This window comes from Gorilla gorilla, chromosome 3 (assembly GCF_029281585.2).
Source record: "Gorilla gorilla gorilla isolate KB3781 chromosome 3, NHGRI_mGorGor1-v2.1_pri, whole genome shotgun sequence".
In the NCBI taxonomy this organism is placed as follows: Eukaryota; Metazoa; Chordata; class Mammalia; order Primates; family Hominidae; genus Gorilla; species Gorilla gorilla.
The window spans coordinates 105,333,240-105,350,924 of record NC_073227.2 but is presented as its reverse complement, the minus strand read 5'-3'; positions in this window follow the sequence as shown (position 1 = coordinate 105,350,924).

Here is a 17,685-nt window from a genome sequence, read left to right as displayed (position 1 = left end):
GCACCTTACTTGTGAGTGGACACCTCTCACACATGGCCCCCCATTATTTTTTGAATGTCCTGTACATTTTATGAGTTTCTCCATTGTGCATTTTGTATTCCCAAGATAAAATTCAGAAAACCCATTTTCCCACCATCCTTGGCATCTAGGATGCAAGCAAATTGGTTCCACCAATCAGACACACACACATGAGATTTCAAATCATAATATAAGAAAACAGGCTGTGTTGGGTGTCTATTTTCCTAGTTCAGGTGACAGCTGAGTATCTTGCTTTAAGGGGTAGCAGTAGAAATTACAATAAAGTTAATTGAGCACATGGCATCTATAGCAGTTTTACAGAAGTGGAGTTCCTGACATCTGAAGTCTGGGTTGTGGCAGCAATGGTGGTGGCAGTTTCCATGGTAGGAGAGTCCTGTGGAATGCTTCTGGAGTCAGAGGCAGCAGCAACAGTTTGCTCATCAGGCCAGTGTATGGCTGCTGCTGGACATGGTACCCACTAATTTAGCCTGATGCTTATTTCTTCACCCCTGATAAGGATTCTCTGAACTACCAATTTTCTCTACTAAATTTTTTGTTATCTTAAACATGCTGGAATGTTTTCTGTTTGCCACTTTGGCCAGTATACACATCTTTTTTTTTTTCTTTTTTTCTTGAGACAGAGTCTCACTCTTTCACCCAGGCTAGAGTGCAGCGGCGTTATCTCAGCTCACTGCAATCTCTGATTCCCAGGTTCAAGCAATTCTCCCGCCTCAGCCTCCTGAGTAGCTGGGATTACAGGTGCCCACCACCATGCCTGGCTAATTTTTGTATTTTCAGTAGGTTTCACCATGTTGGTCAGGCTGGTCTCGAACTCCTGAGCTCAGGCAATCCTCCTGCCTTGGTCTCCCAAAGTGCTGGGATTACAGGTGTAAGCCACCACACCCAGCTCAGTATACACATCTTAGAATCATCAAGGAATAAGCCTGATGTTGGAGGCTTCCTAGAAAGTTAAGAGCAGGTAGAGCAAATTCCATTTCAGTGTATTTCCGAAAGGTCTATTTTGTTATAGCGGCCACAGAATGGGCACCATCTCATAAGCTCTTCCAGGGAGGTATCTGCCCTTCCCGAAATGGGACAGTTTTAGTGTTTATTCAGCTACTTAAAGTCTCTATTGGTGTTACTCCAGTACCCTGGGACATACAATGAATCCCAGAGTTATGTGTAATATGTGTAATAATTATAAATTATATCCTTCAAAACTCATCTATTTCTAGTCTTCCTCTCTGTCTCTCTCTGAGTGATCTCATCAAGTCCAAGGGCTTAAATACGGTCTATACTCCCTAATTTCCAGGCAGTTTAATTTCTCCTCTGAAATCTAGATTCATGTACAACTACTTGCTAGTCTTCGATGTCTAATAGGTAGCTAAAATTTCACCTGGCCATTTCTTAGACATGACATTAAAAGAAAAAGTGACAAAAGAAAAAATAGACAAATTGGACTACATTAAAATCAAAAGCTTTTGTAGTGCAAACAATAACATCAAAACAGGTGAATACAATCCAAAGAATAGAAGAAAATATTTACAAATCATATACCTGACAAAGAGGTCTTGTATCCAGAATATGTAAAGAAGTCATACAACTCAACAATTAAAAAAAAAATGTTTGGCTGGGCACGGTGGCTCACACCTGTAATCCCAGCACTTTGGGAGGCCAAGGCAGGTGGATCACCTGAGGTCAGGAGTTCAAGACCAGACTTGCTAAGATGGTGAAACCCCGTCTCTACTCAAAACACAAAAATTAGCCAGGTGTGATGGCACGCACCTGTAATCCCAGGTACTCGGGAGGCTGAGGCAGGAGAATTGCTTGAACCTGGGAGATGGAGGTTACAGTGAGCCAAGATCATGCCACTGCACTCCAGCCTGGGTGACAGAGTGAGACTCCATCTCAAAAAAAAAAAAAACCAGTTTAAAAATGAGCAAAAAATATGAATAGACATTTTTCCAAGGAATTTATACAAATGAACTACAAGCACATGAAAAGATGCTCAACAACATAGTATTAGGGAAATGCAAATCAAAACCACAATGACATACCACTTCACACTCACTAAGATGACTATAATAAAAAATATAGACAATAACAAATGTTGGCAAGGATATGGAGGAATTGAAACTCCTATTCATTGCTGGTGGGAATTTAAATGGTGAAGCCACTTTGGAAAGTTTGGCAGCTCCTCAAAATATTAAACGTAGAGTTACTATACAACCCACCAATTCCACTTTTGGTTACATATAGAAGAGTAAAGACAGCATATATTCATGCAAAAACTTACACACAAACATTCATAGCAGCATTATTTGTAATAGCCAAAAAGTGGAAGCAATACAAATATTTATAATAGCCAAAAAGTGGAAGCATCTGATTGATACATGCCACAGCATGTATGAACCATGCAAACATTAAGTTAAATCAAAGAATCCACTCATAAAATTCCATATATCCCAGCATTTCTTCATATAAGATGCCAAAAGTGGAGAAATCTATAGAGACAGAAAGCAGGGTGGCTAGGAGCAGGGAAATAAGTACAAGTTTCTTTTGAAGTGATTGAAATGTTCTAAATATAGATTGTGGTGATAGTTGCATGACACTGTGACTATAATAAAAAATTATTGAATTGTGCACTTTAAATATATAAATTTTATTTTATATGATTATATTTCAATACAGTTTTAAAAAATAAAAACAAAAACCTCAACATGGCCAAAACTGAATCCTTAACTATTGACTCCCTTATACCGATTCTTCTCTGAGTTTTCACTTAGTTGTCCAGGCCAATAACATAGACGTCATCCTTGATTATTCTTTATATGTCTCCCACATTCAATACAGCTACAAATTCGTTGTCATTACCTCCAAGTATATCTGAGGTCAGACCATCTCAGTCCTTCTCAGCTCTAGTCCAAATTAGCATCCTCTGCATTGCAGTGTGCTTTCTAATTGGTGTCTCAACTTCCATATTTGCCTCCATGAGTCTGTTTGCATATGACAGCTAGCTCACTTTTTTAAAACTGTAAACCAGATCACATCATCCACTGCTTATAATCCTCCAATTAATTGAACTGAAATAAAATTCAATCTCCTTTTCCTAGCCCACAGACCCTAGGGAATCTAGTGTCTGCCTTCCTCAGCAAGTCCACTGCATGCCCTTGGAATGCTGACTTCCTCATCTTCCTTGAATAGACCAAATCTGTTTTGGTCTCTTGACTTTTGCACTTACTATTCCTTCTGACGCTCATGACTAACCTATTTCATCACTCAGGTTTCAACTCAAAAGGTCACCCCTTCCAAGGCACTTTCTAATATAGCATTTCCTCTCAGTGGTGCTTCATCCTACTATATCCTCCTTTATTTTCTTAATAGTATTCATAATTAGCTAGGATTATCTCAATTTTTATTATGGTAAATACACACAAAATAAAATTTACCACCTTAACCATTTTTAAGTGTACCGTATTAACTACACACACATTGTTGTCCAACAGATCTCCAGAACTTTTTCATCTAGTGAAACTGAAACTCTATACCCATTGAACAATTCCCCTTTTAAGTGGAATTACGCAGTCTTTGTCTTTTTTGGACTGACTTATTTCACTTAGAATAATGTCCTCAAAGTTCATGCATGTTATAGTCAATCCTTTATTTATCTGGTTATTATCTGTTCTCTTGCTAGATTGTAAGCATTGTGAGAGCAGAGACATTATCTACCTTGTTCATTGCTGTATCCCTGCACCTAGAACAATTGAAGGAAGTTCCACAGTGATGGCAAGACTGGAGTTGAAACTTGGAGGATGTCATTAAACGAAAGAAGCAATATTCCCCAAAAATGAAGAGCAGGAGTGTCAGCAAAGACATTGGAATGAATACGGCCTATTAGTGGCATAAAGAGATTAGTATGACTCAATAATAGAGATTAGTATAAAATAATTTGGCATAGGTAGATAGGACCAGACTCTCATAATCCTGACTATCAGTCTGAGTTTCTGGATTTTATCCTAGAGGCAATAAAACAATGAAAATTTTTGTACAGGAAAGTATTTTTATACAGAGAAATTGGGAGAATTATTTACTAAGCATCTACTTTATGCTAAAAGAGTGCATACATTATTTTTTTAAACTTACAATAGCCCTGTGTATAACCTTCATTTTCCAGAAAAATATTTTGGATAAGCAATTAATTATGAGGACAATTCAGACTAGAACAATAAGAGTAGAGATATTTAAGTATTTATATTTAATTTATAAGCATTTAATTTTTAATTTTTCAAAGGAAAAATAATAAGACAAGGTAATAGATTCTGAATGGAGAAAGAGGAGAAAAATATTTCAAAATATTTTACCAAGATGTTTAGAAAGGAAGGAGACACACAGAACTAATCAGGACAGTTGACTGGGAGAGAGTCAACTCTCCCAGAAGAAAAAGGAAAGATTTTAACAGAACACCTAAATAGAAAACTCCGGCAGATATTTTAAAATGTGACACTGAAGCAGTCACAAAAGATCAAAAGCTGTTGATGGAGAATTTGAGTATTTTTTCCCCATAGAAGGATGTAGTTTCATAACTGAATTAAATTAGTGACTTTGCAAAATTTAAATGTAGCTTTTTGTTTGATTTTTCTAACAGAAGCAAACTCTCTACCATATTTGTAATGATTCTACAGAAAATTCTCCCCATGTGAGATTTAACTTTGGGCTCAATCTCTAAAGCAGGCTGGCTTGAGACATCCACAGAGGAGCGAGTTCATATAGAGTAAGATCATGCAAACATGTAGGAATGAGGAGAAGGACAGTATGGTTTAAAATTATTGTTTACAAAGTCATATTCACCTTATAACCCCACAGTTGCTTTTACATCTCCCAAAACCAAACAAATAAAGCAGAAGTGTTCAGGTGTCCTACAAGCCACTCTGTTCCAGAAACCTTCAGCAGCATTTCAGATTTTAGGATCTGAAGTCTAAAAAGTGTTATCTTTCTGTTGTTTGGATTTTCATTACATTTCTCTTCTTCATTAAATCTTTTCCATATGTTACCCTGGGCCCTTGTTGTGAATGCTTGGATTCACATCCAGTTAAATGCTCATTATTTTCAACATCCTCTCAGATTTTCTTCCCTAAATTGTTATAGTATCGCACAGGGGAACTTGACATCGCAAGGAAACAGTCAGAAGGCTTAACAGCAGTGGATAAAGATAAAGAACAGGCTTTGTTAAATTTGACTTCTCATAAGGTTTTTCTAAAGTTAAACTTTGACTTTAATGTGAATATATTTGAATGCATTAAACGTTCATTCATTTTTGTTTTAACTGTTTACCATTTACCTGTATGATCAATGTGAGCAAACACACACAATGTACACTTTTCATTCATTTATTCAACATTTATTGAATCACTTCCTGTGTACTAGGCATTGCACTGAATATTTTTCCAGAAACCTTATTCTTCCTTATATTAATATATAATTTAAAGTTAGTCATTCTCCAATATTCCTTTACATTTTCTTCCTGAGACTAGTTGTGCTACTAAAAATAAGAATATTGATGTATTAATTTGGCTGTGATTCTTCATGCTGTTCTATTAAACTTTGTTGTCTTGCTGGAGTTTGTTTCCCTTTGAAGTTTAATAAGTATCCACTATGTGCCAGGTACTACGCCTAGCACAAACAAGCTTCAAAGGGTAGGGTATTCGACAGCTGAAAACAGTACTTTTCCAACAAGGCTTGTATGTGGGTCATATTACAAACTGGCCCCAATCAACCTCTCAACCATAACTTATTTCTCTACACATTCATGGCTACCTCTCTATTCCAGCCATATTAAACTATGTCTCAAATTGAGACATTAAGCTTTAGATCTTATATTCACCTGTCCCTACTTCTGGTTCAAATTTAATGAAAGATTAATATCTAAGAACTACTATGTACCTCAGAAGATCAACAGAACAATCACAGAACAGTGATGTATGCATACATTTAAGCAAGGAAACTGTAGGTATTTCTTCTCAGTAGGAAAAAAATTGTAAAGATTTTTCAAAATATTTTATCATATGAATAAGTCCATAATAATAAATTCTAATTAATAGCATATAATTGGAATATAAACGGGGGGACATATGTTCAATATAACAATATTTTTATAACAGAATCAAATCTTTTTAAACTAGAAAAATTAGACCATGCTTGTACAGTGTATATGCATATCATAGAGGCAGAATAGCATAGAGAATGGGACGACTGGATCTGGAGTCTGACTGTCCCGAGAAGGAATCCTAGGGCCATCATTTACTAGCTACAGGACCTCTGAAATATTTACATCTCATAACTCCAGTTTCCTAATCTGTCAAGTGTGGCTAGCCACAGAGTTATGAAAGTTAAATTAGTTTAACAATGAATAGCACATAGATGGTGCTTAATACATGTTATCAAATATTTCTTTTTTTGTATCTTCTTAAGCGTATTTAAATTTAAATGATTAACTTGGTATCTTCCTTTTGGTGAGATTGTTTCCTATAAAGGAGTGGTGTCAAGAGAAGGAAGAGAACAGCAATGTCAATATTGAGCAATATAGACTAACTTGTTTTCTTCTCTCTAAAATAAGAGGATAGATTAGAAACTCGTTCTTAAGATTTCAGGCTCTTCACTGAGTATATCTGTCATGCTAACTGACTGTTTTATTTACTGATATTTGTAATTGTGCTTTTTGCCAGGTTTGCAGTAGGTATGAGGAGGGAATCAAGTATAAGTGTTATAATCCTTTTGAATGTTTATGTGTATTGAAGGCACTGGTTATTTTTATTCAGACTACATCTGCAGTAAGGAAGGCTGGCCTCCCATGGAAAACCTTTTCTTTACCATTTTACCTCCACCTTTATCTATTTCTCAGGTCAGATTCAAGGCTACTGGTTCATCACCGTAAGGGTAAAGTTTTTGCTAATCCCATGTACTTCCCCATATCCTTTTTTTCTCTGAAGAAGGCAAGTGTGATTCTCCATTGAATTAAAGTAGTAAAATTCAAGACTGTGATTTGGGCTTGGAAGTGAAAATGGAAGAATGGGCTTAATCTGAGACTACTTTGGTGTGCCTAGTATGACAGCTTATTAAGAGGCCAGGAAAAAGTGTTAATTGAACAGATGTGATTAAAGTGAAGTTAAAATAGCATTATGGGTGTCTTTGCTAGGACATATCAATTCCTTAATTTATATCTCCCCATAATTTGCAAGGCAGATACATGTACAAGATGATAAACCAGAATAAAATTGTGCTTTATTCATGTCCAGGCCTTTCTACAAATCTCAATGTTAAATCCCAGTTTTCTAGATTAAGACCAAATGAAAAACTCTTTTTACATTAGATGGGCATAAGAAGCCTTGAATTAGAAGGTCCACTCTGTTTTTTTATACTTCAAAGCCAAGTTCAAATCCCATTTTGTCAGTGCTCTAGAGAAAGCTAAGGAAAGGGAGGAAGGGAATATATTATCTTATTTATACCCCTTCTGCTATGGCACCACTCCTAGAAATGTGACTTGCATAATGTCTTAATAAATCCCATTCAATACTTCCCCCTCATTGTTGTAGAATAAAGAAGGGTAGGTAGGCAAGTGGGAGACACAGAAAATGTTCTTCTCAAAGGCCAAGAAAAAGTTTTCTCATTAACTTTAAAATGTTTAATAGAAATTAAATTTGAGGATCTGCAAATTTTTGTATGTATAAATTAATTTTAATGTTTGTGATCACTAATTTTCCAGGAAAATATGAAAAGATAATTATCTCTATATAGTCCTTAAACAGGCAGAAAGGCTCAAGATCCAGGAATATTGATGTTAATTATTAATAAATGAAGCCAACTTGTTACATTAAAGAACTAAATGAAACTTCCTATATCCATAGTCATAATGATCTCATTACTTATTACTCTACAATCTGTAATCAGCATTTTGGAAATGATTTTCAGCAGTTAACTGGTAGACTTTTCCAAAACAATGCATAATATGATTAGTAGAAAAGGGTGAACACAATATTTCTCTTTAAAGAGAAGAGGAAGACCCACTTCAGAAAGGGGACTTACACTGTTATTTTTGTGATATATAGGGTGTAAGTTAAGCAAGCATTGGCTGGTGCTATGGTCTGAATGTTTGTTTCCTCTCAAAACTCATATATTGAAAGTCTAGCTCCTAAGATGATGCTATTAGGAGATAGGACTTTTGGGAGGTGATAAGATCGTGAATGATATGAGATTAGTACTTGCTATGGTTTAAACTTTTTTGTCCCCTCCAAAAATTCATGTGTATCAGTGGAACCACCCCCGATAATTCAACATAGGTTCTCTTCTATTTTCCCTAAGTGTCAGCTGGTCTGAGAAATAAAGGGAAAGAGTACAAAAGAGAGAAATTTTAAAGCTGGGTGTCTGGGGGAGACATCACATGTTGGCAGGTTCCGTGATGCCCCCCAAGTTGCAAAACCAGCAAATATTTTTAGTGATTTTCAAAAGGGGAGGGAGTGTACGAATAGGGTGTGGGTCACAGAGATCACATGCTTCACAAGGCAATAAAATATCACAAGGCAAATGGGCGCAGAGCGAGATCACAGGACCGGGGCAAAATTAAAATTGCTAATGAAGTTTTGGGCACACATTGTCATTGATAACATCTTATCAGGAGACAGGGTTTGAGAGCAGACAACCGGTCTAAAATTTACTAGGCGGGAATTTCCTCATCCTAATAGGCCTGGGAGCGCTACGGGAGACTGGGGCTTATTTCATCCCTTATCTGCAACTATATAAGACAGACATTCTCAGAGCAGCCATTTTAGAGACCTACCCCTGGGAATGCATTCTCTTTCTCAGGGCTGTTCCTTGCTGAGAAAAAGAATTCAGTGATATTTCTCTTATTCGTTTTTGTAAGAAGAGAAATATGGCTCTGTTCCACCCAGCTCTCAGGCAGTCAGACCTAATGGTTATCTCCCTTGTTCCCTGAACATCGCTGTTATCCTGTTCTTTTTCCAAAGTGCCCAGATTTCATATTGTTTAAATACACACGCTTTACGAATGATTTGTGCAGTTAACGCAATCATCACAGGGTCCTGAGGTGACATACATCCTCAGCTTACCAAGATGACAGGATTAAGAGATTAAAGACAGGCATGGGAAATCACAAGAGTATTGATTAGGGAAATGGTAAATGTCCATGAAATCTTCACAATTTATGTTCAGAGATTGCACTAAAGACAGGTGTAAGAAATTATAAAAGTATTAATTTGGGGAACTAATAAATGTCCATGAAATCTTCACAATTTATGTTCTTCTGCCATGGCCTCAGCTGGTCCCTCCATTCGGGGTCCCTGACTCCCCACAACACATGTTGAGACATAATCCTCAATGCAACCATATTGGGAGGCAGGGTCTTTCAGGAGGTGTTTGGATTATGAGGGCCCCATTCTCAAGAATGGGTTAATGCAGTTATAAATGGGTTTGTCAGAGGAAGTTCATTCCTTTTGCCCTTCTGCCTTCTACCATGTGATGACACTGCAAGAAGGCCCTCATCAGACACCAGCCTTGGACTTCCCAGCCTCCAGAACTGTGACCTTGAACTTCCCAGCCTCCAGAACTGTGAGAAAATAAATTTCTGTTCTTTATAAATTATCCAGTCTGTGATATTTTGTTATAGCAACACAAATGGACCAAGAGACCTGAGGAAGCTCATTTGACCCTTCCACCTTGTGAAAACACAGCTAGAAGGCACAATCTATGAAACAGAAATTAAGCCCCCACCACAAAGGAAATCAGCAGTCACCTTGATCTTGGACTTTCCAGACTTCAGAACTATGGGAAATACATTTCTGCTGTTTACAAACTACCTAGTTTATGGTTGTTGTTATGGCAGCCTGAACAGACTAAAACAGCTGGCCAGGTTTGAATTCCTTTTTCAAATATTCTCTCCCATGCCTTTATAATTTTATCCTCTCTTATCTAATAGTGCACCATGTCAAACACTTCACTTAAATACTAATGAGACAAGAGAGTAGAGTCTGGGGGCAGGGAACCTAAGGTCTTCCCAGAACTAAATCAAACAGATAATCCCCAACTTTCTAAGACCAAGTCAGCTATGACAGGAAGCATCCTCTTTATTTGCACAAGGTGTACACAAAGTAAATCACTTTGTAACTTCACTTCAGCCTCTTCATTTACATAGGGTATACACCAACTAACCAGTGGGAAAGCTCTAGAGGATATTTAAACCTCAGAAAATTCTGTAACCAGGCCCTTGAACCACTTGCTCAGGCCTACCCCTGCCCTGTGGAGTGTGCTTTCATTTTGAATAAATCTCTGCTTTTGTGGCTTCATTCTTTCCTTGCTTCATTTGTGCATTTTGTCCAATTCTTTATTCAAAATGCCAAAGAACCTGGACACCATCCACCAGTCACACTAAGTAAAGCTTAAGTTTTTCTTTCCATCACATAACATTTTCTCACAAATAATTTTCCAAAAATCTGATACTCTGATCTAATAATTGATACTTTCTGAAGGAAATGGTAAGAACCAATATAATATTGATTTTCTTGCTAACTGAAATGGGAAGGCCAAGCAAGACAAGATACTAGTGAAAACTATACACTTTGAGGCCAAGTGCAGTGGCTCACACCTATAATCCCAGCACTTCGGGTGGTTGAGGCAGTTGGATCACCTGAGGTCAGGAGTTTGAGACCAGCCTGGCCAACATGGTGAAACCCTGCCTCTACTAAAAGAAATACAAAAATTAGCCAGGTGTGGTGGCACATGCCTGTAATTCCAGCTACTTGGGTGGCTGAGGCAGGAGAATCGCTTGAACCTGGGAGGCAGAGGTTGCAGTAAGCTGAGATCATGGAACTGCACTTCAGCCTGGGTAAAAGAGCAAGACTCCATCTCAACAACAAAAAAAGCTATACACTTTGGAAATCAGCAGTTAAGTTGTCTCTGAAGGGAGCCTAATCTTCAGTTTATATAGAAACAATTATACAGAAACAAAAGTAACATTTGAAAAAGAGTAGAAAAATGAACAAAAATAATAAGTGTATATGGACAAAAGAGTTAATACTCTCTATCTCAGAACAGGAGCAAAGATAAATGAGATGTATGTGAAGTTGCTTTATAAAGTTCTAAACAGATGTTAGTTACCCACCTCGCACATTAGAAGTGCTCAACAAAACTTTTTGAATGAGTGACTGCTAGTTAACTAAATAATTAATTAAAATAAATGCTGAGTGAACCAGGGACATGAAAGACAAGAGGGTACTGTACTGAAGGAAAATATGGGACTGATTTTCTCAGTTCTTTTGAAGGGTAAGATCATTACTTCCATTCTAACTGCTTTTCAGCCAACTCTCCTGACAACATCACCTTTATACTCATAATATTACCTATGCAATTAAGTTAGAAGAGCCAAGAAGTTATATTCGTATTTTACACTATTCAAAGGGATTAAAGTTAATTGACTTAATTATTTATATCAGCACAATGACATCTCTACTTGGAGTTTTTTTCATGTGGAGATCTCAAAACACTTTACAAACCATTAGTGAGCAGTATCTCCATTTTAAATAGTAAGAAGCAGAGGCACATTTAATTCTAATGAAATTTTTCCAGTAGATGAAGACAGATCTTTGCTCTGAATTTAACCCATTAAAATGCAGTTGCCCGCCGCATTTCAAGTCAATATTAAATGAAACACTGCAAGTTATAAAAAATTCTTCTTTCTAAGTTGCAACAGGGTGTCATTCCTCCTTAGCAGTATACCTCAGAGGACAACAGAAAGAAAACTCACAAAAGAATATTTGTGGAGCTTTGGGGTGGTTAAGGGCAAGGGCTATGAGCCAGGTAGATCTGGGTTTAAATTGTAGGATTAACCTTATTAGCTTTGTGACTTGGACAAGCTATTTTTATGTCTCATTTTCCTCATCTATATGATAAATACAGTGGCAGTAGTTTCCTCATAGGATCAAACTAAGTAGCAAAGTGTCTGGCACATGATAAGCACTCAATATAGTGTACCTATTAGCTGAGTGCAGTGGCTCATGCCCATAATTCTAGCACTTTGGGAGGTCAAGATGGGAGGATCACTTGAGGCCAGGAGTTTGAGACCAGCCTGGTCAACATAGCGAGACCTGATCTTGAAAAACAAAAATAAGAAATGTCATGTACCTGTAAGAGTTAAAGAAAGAGGAAAGAAACACGAAATGCAAACTGAACAGTCAAGGACAAGTTTATTTTAGAGAAATCAACCTGAGGGGGGCTTCTGGCTGATTTCGGTCAGGAGCATTCTGTCTTACAGTCTAAGAGTATATATTGGTTTTTGGGTGAGGGGGCTTATTACAAGCTTGGCATGTTTCTGTGTCAGGGAGAAGTTTATGGTGGGGTTGCAGTGCCTTTGGGTGGAGGGAATGTTATCTTGGGGCTGGCATGTCTGTGGTTGGGGAGGGGTTTGGAATGTTTCTGGTCAGAGATATTATTTGTGGTTTATGGGATTTAGGCAGTTTTTGATCGAGGTGAATTTTAAAATGACAGTGCTTGTCGAAGATGGTGATACTCCTGCTGTATCAGTACCTGTTATCATCATCATTGTCATCAGTTAATTTTATGTATCAACTTGGAGGGCATTTATGGATGAGATTCACATTTAAATCAGTGACCTTTGAGTAAGCAGATTGCCCTCCATAATTTGAGTGGGTCTCATCCAATCAGTTGAAGGCCTAAATGGAACAAAATACCAGCTTCCCCATGCATGAGAGAATTTTCCAGCAGAGGCCAGGCACAGTGGCTCAAACCTGTAATCCCAGCACTTTGGGAGGCCAAGGCAGTTAGATCACTTGAGGTCAGGAGTTTGAGACTAGCCTGGTCAACATGGTGAAGCTCCGTCTCTACTAAAAATACAAAAATTAGACAGATGTGGTGGTGTGCACCTGTGATCCAAGCTACTTGGGAGGCTGAGGCAGAAGAATTACTTAAACCCAGGAGACAGAGGTTGCAGTGAGCCAAGATCATGCCATTGCACTCCAGCCTGGGAGACAGAGACTCCATCTCAAAAAAAAAAAAAAAATTCCAGCAGATTGCCTTCAGACTTCATCTGCACCATTGAATCTCCTGGGCCTCTGGCCAGCCAGCCTTCAACCCTGAGCTGGAACATCGACTTTCCTGGGACTCGAGCCTGCCAGGCCACACATACTGCAGATTTGGATTTCCCAGCCTCCATAATCACATGAGCCGATCACTTATAATAAACCTCTCTGGTTCTGTTTCGCTGGAGAACCCTGACTAATACAGTATTATATATAAGCATGAGAACCTAAATTATACAATAAATGTGATGGTGTAAAATTGAGTATTCATATTAGCACTTAGAATAAAAGAGTCTTGAGGGCAAGGATATACCTTTAGTTATTAGCCATTCAATAAATATTCACTAAATGTTTGAAGAGCCCATTAATAACCATGCAAATGTTGTGACATATTTTAAAAGTGTATGTGAACTGATATCATGCCTAAGACATAGCCTTAGGATTGTAATGTTAAAAAGGTGTTAGATGAAGAAGTATTCAAATAACCAGCTATGCCAGATGGCTGAGTGAATATATGAGCTGCCCCAAATGTCATCCTAGGGAAGAGAATGTCCCAAAGGAACTGAAAGCTAAGGAAGGGATGAATCACATCTGCCGTTGTCATGGATACCGTTCATCTTATCTGTGTGAACTTCAAAACAGAGAGCACTATAGAATAGAGTGGCTAGCTACCTAATTGAGGCTTCATCTGTTACTAAAAGACCTAGTTCAATAGAGGCGTCCTTAATGTTTGATGAGCACTCAAAATGTAGTTAGCCTTTTGTAAAATGTACAAATATAGAATCTATTCTCCTGTCCAGTTGTTCTCTACTCCACATGCTCATAGAATTATCTGGGGAACTTTTAAAAATGTCTTTGATGGTATCTCATCTCCAGATATTCTGACTTGAGGATATGAGGTGGGACCTGAGCACGGGTATTTTAAAAGCTTCCCAGTTAATGCTAATATTATGCAGCTGTGCTTAAGAACTGTTACTCTAGGGCCGGGCATGGTGGCTCACATCTGTAATCCCAGCACTTTGGGAGGCTGAGGCTGGTGAAGCACTTTAGGTCAGGAGTTTGAGACCAGCCTGGTGAACATGGTGAAACCCTCGTCCCTGCCAAAAATACAAAAATTAGCCAGGAATGGTGGCGTTCACCTGTACTCCCAATTACTCAAGAGGCTGAGGCACCAGAATCACTTGAACCTGAGAGGCAGAGGATGCAGTGAGCCAAGATCACACTACTGCACTCCAGCCTGGGTGACAGAGCAAGACTGTGTCTCAAAAAGAAGACAGAGAACTGTTGCTGTATTTTCCTACAGTCTGTATAATACACAGAAACACATTTCCCCACATAAAACTCCGTCACATATTAACATTGGTCATGATCCTTCATATATACAACTTAAATATTTAAGGAATGAATGTTTGGTTATGACAATTATCTGTCTTAATCCTTGTGTTCTTCCCTATCTTGTAATTATTTTGATAATCCTCATTTTTCCCTTCCGAGACTCAAGGTAGGAATATGGACAAATGGAAGATAACAGACTTTGTTATTGATAAGAAGCTGGATAGAATAGAAGCTTAGAGCTAATAGTTAAAAGCAATTTTTCTGTTAGCTTGTGAATCTTGAAACAATCACATACAAATCAAAAGTCCAATAAGAGTCAGAGAAAATTAAGTTTTGTATTTTTATTTTATTTTATTTTATTTTATTTTATTTTATTTTATTTTATTTTATTTTATTTTATTTTATTTTATTTTATTTTATTTTTGAGAGGGAGTCTTACTCTGTTTCCCAGGCTGGAGTGCAATGGCACGATCTCAGCTCACTGCAACCTCCACCTCCTGGGTTCAAGATATTTTCCTGCCTCAGCTTCACGAGTAGCCGAAATTACAGGCACGCACCACCACGCCTGACTAATTTTTGTATTTTAGTAGAGACGGGGCTTCACCATGTTGGTCAGGCTGGTCTCAAACTCCTGACCTCAAGTGATCTGCTCGCCTCGGCCTCCCAAAGTGCTGGGATTGCAGGCATGAGCCACTGCACCTGGCCATGTTTCACATATTTTTAAGTGGTGATTTATCTGAAAATAAACTAATTTATGAACATACAGGGTTATGAAGCTCTGGAACATCTGAACTTTTAGGAATTTACTAAATTTTCAATCCCATTAAATATTTTTGCAACTGCCACTTTGTTTCTGGAAAGTGAAAATAAATTAAACTAAGGAGTACCAGTCTATTTTGTATGGGTATACCAAAACTAGTCAAAAGTAACCAATCCCTTTAGTATAATATACATAGAAAACAAATGACTAAACATACAAATGTAAATTTTCTAGATCAAAAATTTGAAAAGTATAGCAACTGAAATATTTTCACTGGATATTATGTTGTCTCATTCCACAAATTAAATTTAAGATTCTGAGGCAACATGTGTGGTCAAAATGAGACAACATTTTCCACAGCCATCGTAATTGAGTAAATAAACATGGAAGTGGGCTAAATAGCTAATTTCAAATACTGCCTTGAGTCCGAAGCATCACTGACCCCATCTAATAGCTGTCTTGCATGTGGCATTTTAGCACCACAGTCCATGCCATTGTAGCATTCCACCCTTTGGGAAACGGGTTATTGGTAGTTCCAGGTGACTGAAACTACACAACTACTCAAAGAAAGAGGAAGAACTCATGCTGATTTGGTCTCTTCTGGTAACAAGGAAAAGCGACTCATTCTGATTTATTTTAAGGGTTTATATAAGATAATAAGGATGATAAAAGTATTAGAGAAATTTATTAACTGGAACCATGATACAACCAGGCTTTACGTGGAGTGGGTCCACCATAGTTCTTTGTGGTTTTGTTTTTGTTTTTGAGACAGAGTCTCGCTCTGTCGCCCAGGCTGGAGTGCAGTGGCGCAATCTCGGCTCACTGCAAGCTCCGCCTCCCGGGTTCACCCCATTCTCCTGCCTCAGCCTCCCGAGTAGCTGGGACTACAGGTCCCCGCCACTACACCTGACTAATTTTTTTGTATTTTTTCAGTAGAGACAGGGTTTCACCGTGTTAGCCAGGATGGTCTCGATCTCCTGACCTTGTGATCTGCCCGCCTCAGCCTCCCAAAGTACATGAGCCACTGCACCTGGCCTGGGTCCACCATAGTTCTAAGAAATACTTCTTCTCTCTATCTCTCTTAAGATTCATGATGTCTTTGTAGTGGCATATCTGCTTATTTCTCATGCCTCATTGTTGATTATCTATTGCTATGTACAAACCATGCCAAAATTCAGAGGACTAAGAAAACACCAACAAGATTTGGCAATGATTTATCTGATATGACACCAAAAGCACAGGCAACAAAAGGAAAAATAGATGAACTGAACTACAACAAAATTTAAAATGTCTGTGCATCAAAGGACACACCAGAGTGAAAAGGCAAATCCATGGAATGAAATAAAACATTTGCAAATCTTAGTATCTATAGGGGCTTAATATCCAGAACATACGAAGAATTCCTACATATCAAGAACAGCAACCTCCCCCAAAAAATCAACCTGATTAAAAAATGGACAAAGGACTTGAATAGTCATTTCTCCAAAGAAAATATACAAATGGCCAATAAGCACATGAAAAGAGGCTCAACATTACTAATCATTAGGGAAATGCAAATCAAAATCACAATGGGATACTACTTCACACTCATTCGATAGCTACCCTCAAAAAACAGAAACAGGAAACAACAAGTGTTAGTGAAGTGACAGAGAAATTTGAGCAATAGTACACTGTAGTGGAAATGTACATTGGTACAGTCACTGTGGAAAACAACCTGGCAACTCCTTAAAAAATCAAAAACAGAATTGCTGTATGATCAAACAAATCAATTTCTGGGTATGTATATCCAAAAATATTGAAAGCAGGGACTCAAGCAGATATTTGTACATCCATGTTTGCAGCAACATTATTCACAAGAGCCAAAAAATGGAAGCAACCCAAGTATCCATCTTTGGATGAATGAATAAACAAAATGTGTTATATTTTTACAATGTGGTATAGGCCAAGAAAAGTGGCTCATGCCTGTAATCCCAACACTTTAAAAGGCCAAGATGGGAGGACTGCTTGAGGCCAGGAGTTCATAACCAGCCTGGGCAATGAAGTGGGACCCTGTCTCTACAAAAAAACAATTAGGTGAACCTGGTGGCACATGGCTGTGGTTCCAGCTACTGAGAAGGCTTAGGTGGGAGGATCACTTCAACCAAGGAGGTCAAGGCTGCAATGAGCCATGATTGCACCACTGCACTCCAGCCTGGGTGACAGAGTGAGACCCTGTCTCAAAAAAAAAAAAACACCTGTTATATACATACAATGAAGTCTGAAAAAAGAAGGAAATTCCAACACATGCTGCTGCATAGATGAATCTTGAGGACATTGTGCTAAGTGAAATAAGCCAGTCATAAAAAGACAAATACTGTATGATTCCACTTAATGAAGTAACTAGAGTAATCAAATTCATATAGATAGAAATTAGAATGGTAGCTGCCAGGGGTTGGGGGAAGAGGGGAATGGAGAGTTGTTTAATGGGTATAG